The 10328-nt window shown below is 47.8% G+C and overlaps 1 long non-coding RNA gene across 1 annotated transcript; it reads right to left on the bottom strand.

The window, feature by feature from the left end:
• Window positions 1–6153: 6153 nt before the first annotated feature.
• On the bottom strand, window positions 6154–9160 carry LOC136649353 (uncharacterized). Its single transcript, XR_010794388.1, has 2 exons — window positions 8996–9160; window positions 6154–6928 (listed from the first exon to the last, which is right to left on the bottom strand). It is a non-coding gene; the product is annotated as an uncharacterized lncRNA (long non-coding RNA).
• Window positions 9161–10328: the final 1168 nt, after the last annotated feature.

Genomic DNA, 10328 nt, shown 5'->3' with positions numbered 1-10328 from the left:
GGCCGAGCCAGCCGAGGGCAGGGAGGTGCTCGCGCACTGGCACTCAGGCCCCACCCACCTGCCCCTCAGGCCGGCTCGCGCCCTCTTCCCTCAGCGCCGCACTGCCCCAGCCGCCGCCGCCGCACGTCAGCAGTCAGTCAAGCAGTCAGCCGGCCAGCCAGCCAGACCCCCCCTCCCGCGCGCGCTCTGTGACCAGACCAGACTGGGCCGAGACAGGCTCCTTCCCTCGCGCGCCCCCACCGACGCCTCCCTCTCTGGGGGGAGGGGCAGAAGGGCTGTTGTCACGCTCAAAAACGCGCCAAAATCGCCTCAGGAAAGGCCCCCCCGCCCGCCTCCAGACGACGGCTTTCACGTGCCTCCTTCTCCAAGCTCTGGGGGGACACACCTTGTCAGGGCGAGGGAAGAACCAACTGCCGCCCGCCTCTCTCCCCACGCCCACGAACGACACCCTTCCACACCCCAAAGTCGCCCCGGGGCGGGTCGTGTGGGGAGGGAGCGAGCAGAAGGCTCTCCCCTCAGCCTCGCCCTCTGCACGCCACAGCCTTCAAGAGGGGAGGACGCCATCCACCTGCCTCCCCAAATGGGAACGCAGATGGCGGGCAGGGGACAACTGGAAGTCTTCATCATCATCTGGGGGACTTCCACCCATTTGTGCCCACAGGGGCACGCATTTGTTCGCTGTTGCGTATACGCAACGTTTGGGCACAAATGGCTTCAGGTGGCAGTCCCATGCACACTTTCCTGGCAGCAAGCCTCACTGAACATAGTGAGACTGACTTTTGAGTAGACCCACTTGGAATGGGCTGCAACTCATGTGGCCCAAGCTTCATAAAGACACATTACTTAGGGTGCAAGAAGCACGTTTTCTGGCTTCCAGGGGCTGCCACCATGGCCCTTGTGGGACTCTTCTTCCCTGGGGCAAGCCAAGGCCACAGAGCTGCCCTGCCTGGCTTCCAGCACAAGGAGAGGGAAATGAGAACCTAGGTCCCAGACCTTAATAAGATTCCAATCCTATCCACTGCTGACCTAGGAGGAAGCCCTATTGATTGTAATGGGACTTCTGAGTAGACATGCATGGTAGACAGCCAATTTTCCAGTGCCAGTGCAGCCATACCAGTGGGGCATACACTGCATCCTGTGGTGGGTAGGTAGTCACAGAGACCCTCTTAAGGTATAGGAACATTTGTTCCCTTACCTTGGGGTTGTATTGCAGTTGCACTACTGCTGGAAAATTGGATAGGATTGGGCCCTAAGGCTGCAATCCTATCCATACTTATCTGGGAGTAAGCCCCATTGAGTATAATGAGACTTACCTTCTGAAAAGACATGCATGGGATTTGGCTCTAAGGCTGCAATCCTATCCACACTTACCTGGGAGTAAGCCCCATTGACTAGAATGGGAATTACTTCTGAGTAGACATGCATAGGATTGGGCTCTAAGGCCCTAATGCAAAAACATTCCCATCCATACTCACTGATCATGTAGTTTTCGTCCTCCCATCCTCACAACAGTCTGGGTTCAAGTGTCACAAGCTGGCTGCCTTCCTTGGTCAGTCCACGTGCACTTAGGGCCCAATCCCATCCAACTTTCCAGCATCAGTGCAGCCACACCTCACCCTGAGGAGGCCATACCTTGAGGAAGCCTCTGTGACTGCCTCCCCACCGCAAGGATGCAGCACATGTTCCGTTAGCACAGTTGCACTGGCACTGGAAAATTGGATAGGATTTGGCCCTTTGGCTGAAATTCATGTACATTTCTCTGAGAGGAAGCCCCATTAAGGCTGCAATCGTATCCACACTTACCTGGGAGTAAGCCGCATTGAGTATAATGGGGCTTACTTCTGAGTAGACATGCCTAGGCTCGCGCTATTAAGCAGTAACTCTAACAAATCTTTCACGTGTCTTATCTCCAGAGCGAGGAAGGGTAAGGATTCCTCTTTGAATCCCTGTTGGGATATCCTGCTCACCACGCATTTGGCTGCTGCATCCTTGCAGGGTCCTCTGTCCATCTCAGAGAAAAGGAAACATTAAGGCTGCAATCCTACCCACACGTGCCTACCCACATTGGCTATAATGGGACTTATTTCTGAGTAGACGTGCATAGGACATAGGATGTATTGTAAGAACCTTAAAGAGGATGGAACGGAGCGGGGGGGGGGCGCTACTAGTACTCGTGTACACAGAGCGTGTGTGTGAACACGCATTTCCTCCAGGTCCCACATAAGTACTTGAAGTCTGCCAGAGTCCTGCTGGATGGAGCATCCTCTTGCCGAGAGCCTCTGTCAAGTTGCCTCTAGATCAGCAGTTCCCAGACTTCCAGCCGCCAGGGCAATGTTGCTCTGATGGGGGCCCTGGGCAGGTCGATGGTAGACATTTCTCACCATTGGAATGCGGTGGGTCGTGGGTGGGTCGGTGGGTGCCTGGCAGGCTTGAGGCAGGCTTGAGGCTTGAGGCCTCATTCTAGTGCCACTCGGTTTTAGCTGGCTGGTCCACGAGTGACCTGGGACCTTCCTCTGAAGCTGGGAGAGGGACGGGTGACCCCTCTCCCCGGTTGCCTCTTCTCCGCATCTGGCTCCCTCTTTCGGAGGTCTGCAGTATTGCCTATGAACAGGAGCGGCTACTAGCGGGGGCCAGACCTCTTCCTCCTCCCCAGGTCCCCGCAGCCTTTGCAGTGCCATGATGGCACCACAACACGTGGCAGTCGGTTTCATCAGCAAGTTAGGCACCTGCAGTCTTATGCTGTGCGGGGATGAGCTCCCACCCACTCCCCACCAGCATCCCACTATCCACGACCTTCATAATAACCTATAAAATATAATCTAAGCTCCAAACGCGTTAGCCTTCCTGGTTCCAACCCTTTGCTGGCTTCTGCTGAGAAGAGCCTGGGTATAATTCTAGAGGAGGAAACTACAGGCCCTTCCTATGCGCGCGTACCCAGCCATAGGTCTCACAAGGTCAATGGAACAGATACACTCCCGAGGAGGCGCGCACGCCAAGGCGCATTGCATTGCAGCCGCCACCCGCTGCGCACGTGCCCCCGTTTCGCTGGGACCTTCCCCGGTTTCCAGTTCATCGCAGGATCTGTGTTGCCTGCATGTCCCTCACGTAGCAGCCCTTTGCCAGCAGCACCAGGTTGCTTGCAACAGAGCAGCCTCCGCTGAGAAAGACCCCCCCCCCCACCCACCCAGTGAAACCACCCTCTCTTCTTAACAGGCCTTCTTGCTTGCTGACAGAGAGCCCAATCCTATGCATGTCTAGTCAGGTGTAAGGCTTCAATCCTATGCACACTTTCCTTGGAGTAGGCCCCGTTGAACAGCATGGAACTTACTTCTGAGTAGACCTGCATAGGATTAGGCTGTTCGTCCCATTATAATCAATGGGGCTCACTCCCAGGATGGTGTTGATAGGACTGGAGCGTGATTCACAGGCTGGGCCTTCAGGCCGCCAGAAGAAGAGCGAAAAGCATCTCTGGAGGGGGGAAATGGGAGATCTCCAGGTTGCACCGATTCTTTGCCCTGGAAGCGGCTGCCCATGTGCAAACTCGACTCTTCCCACCGCCTGTTCTGGAGGGCTCCATGCCTTGGCTTTCTGCTGAAGCACCGAATTTCCCCCTGATGGTGCTCTGCCTGGGGCTCTCGTGCTCTCCTACGCCTCTGGCCCCCGAAAAGTGGGAGTCCGGTGGCAAGCGAAGCGAGGCTGTCACTTTTCAGGCTTGGGGAGCCTCCTTAGTCCACCCACCGCAGGATGAACGGGCTCCACCGAGCTCTCTCCTTCCGAAAGCGGACGCAAAGCCCCAGCAACTCTCGCAAACCCAGCCAGCTTCCTCTAGGGGTGGCGTGGGAGGACTGGAAACCCCGGGGCCCGGCAGGAATGCACTCGAACCTCCTGACGAGCGAGGCTTGAAGTGGGAGACGAGCGTTTTCGCAGTAGCCCGCCTGGGAGGAAGGAGACATCTTGCCCGGACCTGGAGGCTTGAAAACACAGCCGGAATCGGCTGCCTGGAAGAACTGCGCCTCGGTGGTCCCGATAGAAGCTGCGATCTAGCCCAGAAGGCAACTTCCTTCCAAGCCGCCTTACAAGGGCCAACCCCTCACCAGTCACAAGCTTCCCCCCGTGTTCCCTACAGTTCTGCAAGGTGCTCTCTCCAAGCCTCCTCCTTCTGAAACAAGACACAGTGCCTGCTCCCAGGAAAAATGCTCAGCATCCCCACTGCCCGAGCTTTCCATGGAAAACCAGGAAACCCTGGGGAAGGGGGCACCAGCTGATTCAGCTCTAGGAGGGGGGAAAAGACATTCGACTGGGCATGTCACAAGGACTTTGTTGGTTTGCCTTGACTTCCCAAAAATCTTGACTTCCCAGCCTTGACTTCCCAGCCCCTGGATCACACACTTGCAAAAAGTCCAGCTGCTGCTGAGAAGAAGGGGTTTGTTCTCCGTTCCTTTTTCAGCACTCTACACAATAGACCTCTGGTCAGCAAGTGAGCCCAGCGTCTTTTTCCTCTTAGGAAGTGCAAGTTTAGCCCAGATGTAGCTTTGATCTAGCCTTCTTTAAAACAAGCAAACAAACAAAAAAGTGAGGCGTGTTTCGGTTTTTGAAACTCGAAAGTCCTTCTTCAATGTACTGTAAGAACAGAAAGTTAATCAGGATGCAGAGGCAATGCGGAGCCAGTCCTGCGTCTCCAGTTAAAGGAGGATTTCTTGTTAGTAGGGCATTTTTAAAGATGCTCTTAAAAACAGTCTGGCAAACAATTCGTGCTAGAAACGACTGCCTCGAAGAGTTAAAGGGGTAGCTTTTCAGTAGAATGGTATCACTAAGGCTTTCAACTTAATGTAAGAAGCAAACTACTCCTACTACCATTTAAAAAACAAAATTAAACCACCCATTAATTGTGAATCTAACTAAGGGACCAATCCACATCAAATTCGTTTTCATGTTTCACACCAAACAGGTATTAAATATTCTACTTCAGCAAATAAATCCAAATGTTCTTAAATATTTGGAAAGCATTTTAAATTAATGTTGTTTTAATTTCACTTTTCATTTTAAAGTGATATTTTCTAGAGATACAGGTCCCTTTTAATAGGTTTGATTAAAAAAAATTATTTCAAATAAAGGAAGAAGCCTAGGGTTTCAAAATCACAGCTGGTAATTTTAAAATAAGTTGAACACATTTCAACAACAATCCAGTTGTTTCTACATGATAAAGTATTGGAGAACTTAAACATGAGGCAAAGGTGAAGGTTAAACACATTTTTTGAAAATGCATTGACATGTATCTAATTTAGCCCATAAAAAAATTTATTAAAATGCATATGTAAAAAATATTTGGTTCTATACATTTATTTGGTCTAGAGAGAACCAAATGAAAATAACACTTCAACACAACTAAAGTTATATAAAGACATACAAGCTTACAGTATAAGCCTAGGTATGTTTACTAAGAAGTAAATACCTTCTACATTCGGTGGGATTTACTCACTAGTAAATGTGTTTAGGGTTGCAGCTGGAGTGAACTAGGGTTCACTCCAGTCTTAAAGTCTTCTACCATTAAATGGACTACTCTAAAAAGACTTTACACTATAATTCTCTTGAAAGCTTTACTGAAATATCCATATCCCAAACTAATGATTCAAAATGACACAAGTTACAGATATCCGGTACTTGTGAATATTTTGCTCCAATATTGTTAAAAATAAAGTTTTCAATTCCTACAAATTTTGTAGAAATGGGCAGTGAGAAAACTCTCATGTATTTCAAACAAACAGAAGTTTATTTTTTTTTATTTTTACCAAATTATCATAAGTTACTTTATTTACTATTCCAATTACAAAATTTAGTACTACTGATTTAGATATTTAAAATGCAGAATAAAAACTGTTAAGCACATGTAAGCAGGATCTGGGTTATATTTATGTTAACAAAAAGAGCATATGTCATTAAAATCTAAGATAAAATATCTGATTCCTACTAACCTTATTTAAACATGCCAAGTGTTTTTGAGATGCAATTTGACACCTAGTACATATTCAAGTGCAATGAACAAAAAGTTTTTTTTTAACTCCCAAATAAAACAAGATGTTTCCATTGCTACATAAAACTCATAACAATAAAGTGAGCAAATGTAAGTTACAAATGACCAAACACTACACTGACTAACATATTTGACAATGTTTATTTTAAAGAGCTCTTAGTTACATTTGAAGCTTCAATGAAAATTAGTTTTTAAAGGAACTCCCCCCCCCCCAATCAATCAGTATGTAATCAAAGGAAATATTAAAGTGGTTCTGGAGGAACAGAAGAGAACAACAACTTCATAACTACCGATAGCCAATAGTGTCCTAATAAGAGTGACATTTAAAATAGAATAATGATTTAAACTTATGCTCAATTAAAGAACTTTTTCATCATTAATAATAAAAATGTTACAGTTGCTACAAAGTAACAAATACTTTATGAAGTATGCATTTGCAGTTTTGTTGAAATACTACATTATAAAAATAGGAAAGAATACATATCTGCTGGGTTAAAAGGTACTAATAAAGTATATTTGTTCTTTAAGGTCTATTAAAGGAATTCTAATAACCTTTTAGTTTCAGGAACATTTAGTGTAATTAATTTGCTACACTGTGAAAATATGCAATATACAAACAATTTCAATGCACTTGTTTTATTTGTAAAACTCATTTCAAAGTGATTCTTCAATCACTACATATAGAAGAGTTCTTCAGTGATGTCTTCAGTGAAGTCATTGGGAACCTGTGCCCCTTGAATGTTGGAGAACATTAGAATTTCTCAAGTATTAGAATGTAAAATGATTTCATTTGGTGAATTGGAGACTAACTGCTTAAATATTTCAGTTTAATTTGAGTGCAGTGCTGGATCAATGGTTTCTCTAGATGCTTGACATCATGACAGATGTGGCAGAGTTCTAAAAAGATAAATTCTTGTTGAGAATGAGCCACCAAAAACATCAGCACGAAGTACAAGGCCCACAAACAAACAAGGAGAATGGAAAAAAACTAAATAAAAAGTTCTCCTATGCCTTACTCTAACTACAGATGAAAGTCATTATGATGCCTGATTGCACTATTTACTAATTATAGAGCAAAGTTCCTGCAACAAGTTAAAGAGAAAGAAAATATTTTATACATAGAAAATAGAAAATATTTTATACATAGAGCATAGAAGAATGAAAAGTATTTGCTCCTTTGCTAAGATATTTTAACATTGGATAAGTAATGCAATCTTAAACAAGTTTGCTCAAAAGGAAATTCCACTGCATTAAATGACTTAGAGCTCAATCCTATGCATGTCGACTCAGAAGTAAGCCCCATTACAGTCAATGGGGCTTACTCCCAGGAAAGTGTGGATAGGACTGCAGCCTTACTTATGAGTAAGCATGCTTGGGATCATGTTGCTAGAAAAATTAGGTTTTTACCCATCCATATGTCTTTATGAAAACCTTAAAAGGTCAGTTACTAACAAAGTATTATTTTGGCCACATTTCTGAATGTACAGTTAAAAACATACTTCCAGACCTGCTAGATCAGACTGAAAGTGACAAAGGTAGATTTCTGTGCACTTTACTAAAGTAACTTTATTTTGATAACTTGTATTTAAGTAAGTTAAATTAACAGGAAGCTTGAATGCTTTATTTCAGTCTCAATCAGCACTATTAAACATCAGCTAGCAGCATTTTCTCCCCAACATAAATAAAAAACAAACTGATCAGGATCAAGGATGATTAAATTCTACTAACCAGTTAAACCAAATCACTTCACATTCTGAGACATTCTATTCTTTCCCAGCATTTGGCTAGGGACTTCACCAAACTCCTATTACATCTAGTAGATTCAATTAAGAAAAGATGCTAGAAGGCCCATGTTTTCTACAGCTGCTATAAACAGCATATATAGTATAACTTTGAATGTTTTCTAAGTTTTAGTTCCTATATACAGTACCTATATCTACATAGATATAGATACAGTATATAGGAACTAAAACTGAGAAAACATTCATAGTTATACTAACCGTAGAACGCTTTAATTGGTCAGTGCTTGATCAATTGATCAAAAGCTTGATGCCCTTAAATTTTGAAAGCCACTGTTTATCAGCTGCTTGAATAAGAGCCCAACCCTATGCCTGACTGCTCAGAAGTAAGTCCCATTATAGTCAATGGGGTTGACTCCCAGGTAACTGTGGAAAGGATTGGAGCCTTGGACTCCAATCCTATCCACACTTCCCTGGGCATAAGCCTCATTGACTATAATGGGACTTCTGACTAGACACGGCTAGGATTGGGCTCCAAGTCATTTTATACGTTGTAGCCAAAACATTTAATTCCTATTTTGTTTTAAATCACTCTGCAACCACCCGCTCCCATCATCTTCCCCTCCAACAAGAGGAAAATATGTATCCAGCTGCAAATGCCTGAGAGCTCAAGCCTATGCCTGCCTACTCAGAAGTAAGTCCCACTGAGTTCAATGGGACTTACTCCCAGGTAAAGTGTGGACAGGGTGGCAACCGTAAGCATTTCTACGGGCAGCACGTGCATGGATGGTGTTACAAGGACGTGCTGCACCCAAAACATCTTGCGATGCCCACTTGCCAAGGTGTTGGGTTCTTCTATCACGCCAGTGCACTGCCCGCTCCAACACTGCTATTCTTCCAGGCCTACCCACTGCACGTTTACTCAGAAGTAAGTCCCAATGAGCTGAATGGGGCTTACTCCCACGTAAGGCGTGCAGAGGCTTTCCCGAGGCTGTGGGATGATGGCTGTGGAGCCTGCCGCCCTCCCTCCAGAGAGCCCATTCGGGCTGCCTTTGCTGACAGCGTCAGAGACGGAGCATCCCCGGACGGACGCGATGCCTGCGCCGGGCAAGGCAGGGCCAGGGTGGGGGGCTCCCTCGGCCGGTGTCCCGCAGACCTGCTCTGTCCGGACGCGGCTGGCAGCACCCCGGCCGAGAGAGAGAACGAGAGCGCGGCGCTGGCTTACCCCGGCTGGCTTGTCAGCGGCGGCGAGGGGGCAGGCAGGCGAGCGAGCCCCTGTTCGCACCTGCCTGCCGCGTCCAGCAGGGTCAGAAGAAGGGGAGCGCCGCCGAGCAGGCCTGGGCGGCCGCGACCACCTCCAGCCTGCTTTCCCCGCCTCCGTCTCCGCCTCCAGCCGCCGAAGAGCGAGTCGTGGCAGGCTGCAGGCAGGCGGGGGCGGCGTCCCTGCACGTAACCCGGCGCTCCGCACTTGACACCGCCGACGTTGTCGTCAGTGCGCCTCGGCTTCCCTCCGCCCTTTTCGGCTGCGGCCAGGCCGAGGAGGCCTGCTCGCATGGGGCTGCTGCCGCCGCCGCCGCCCGGGCCTGTGCGCGGCCTACCGGGCGAGGAGGATCGGCGAAGGGCCGCTGCTGGGGCTGCTCCGGCCGCGCGCAAAGGGCGGCTGCAGCGCTTGCCCTCCTCCGCCCCTGCGGCTGCCGTCCTACCCTTCCTCACCGCGGGAAGAATCGACGCCCAGCGGAACCTAGAGCCCAATCCTATGCCTGTCTACTCAGAAGTAAGCCCCATTAGAGTCAGTGGGGCTTACTCTCTGGTAAGTGTGGATAGGATTGCAGCCCTAGCTCAGGGGCCCCGGAGATCTCATCTCTCCAGGGGGAGCTTCTTTGCGCAACAAAGGCACATAAGAGCAGGCGGGTTTGGGTGATACTGTCTATATACCACTGGTTCCCAAACTGTGGGTCCATGGTGGGCCACAATCAAGTTTTGGGTGGCTTGGGAAACTGATCAGGCTGTGTGCATCAAGGGTAAAATAACCTGCTACTTGGAGGGAGCACTGCTGTCCAGTTACCACAGAGGCTTGAGCAGCTAGTAAAGTGAACCCTTTTTTAGGTGGGACCAGATGCTAAAAAGTTTGGGAACCATAGGCCTGTACAGCTCTGACAAAGAGCCTCTGGGGTGATGCAATCTCCCATCCTTCAAGCTGCTGTGATTGTTACTGCAGTGTAGAAAGTGATTTTGTGACCCTCACAACAGGTGCCTTTGGGGTTTAATATGTTTCTTGCTTTCAGTTAACAAGGGACTCATCTAGTGTTTTACATATTGGTACTGAGTACCAGCAAAGCTGTTCTTTCCACATTCCTTAGTACGGCTTTGCCTCTTCTGAACTGGTTCTCTCCCCCTCCACTTATTTTGCTGGTTGGGTATTCCCTTTGCAGTGAGACAGGGGAAAACACCCAATTAGAATAAAAATGCAAAGTCCTAGGGCTGCAGTCTTATTCACGCTTACCTGGGAGTGTTATAGGCCCATTGACTGTAATAGGATTTACTTCTGAGAAGACATG

The sequence above is a fragment of the Tiliqua scincoides genome, chromosome 4, assembly GCF_035046505.1.
Source record: "Tiliqua scincoides isolate rTilSci1 chromosome 4, rTilSci1.hap2, whole genome shotgun sequence".
Taxonomy (NCBI): domain Eukaryota; kingdom Metazoa; phylum Chordata; class Lepidosauria; order Squamata; family Scincidae; genus Tiliqua; species Tiliqua scincoides.
This window is presented reverse-complemented; position numbering and strand designations above follow the sequence as displayed.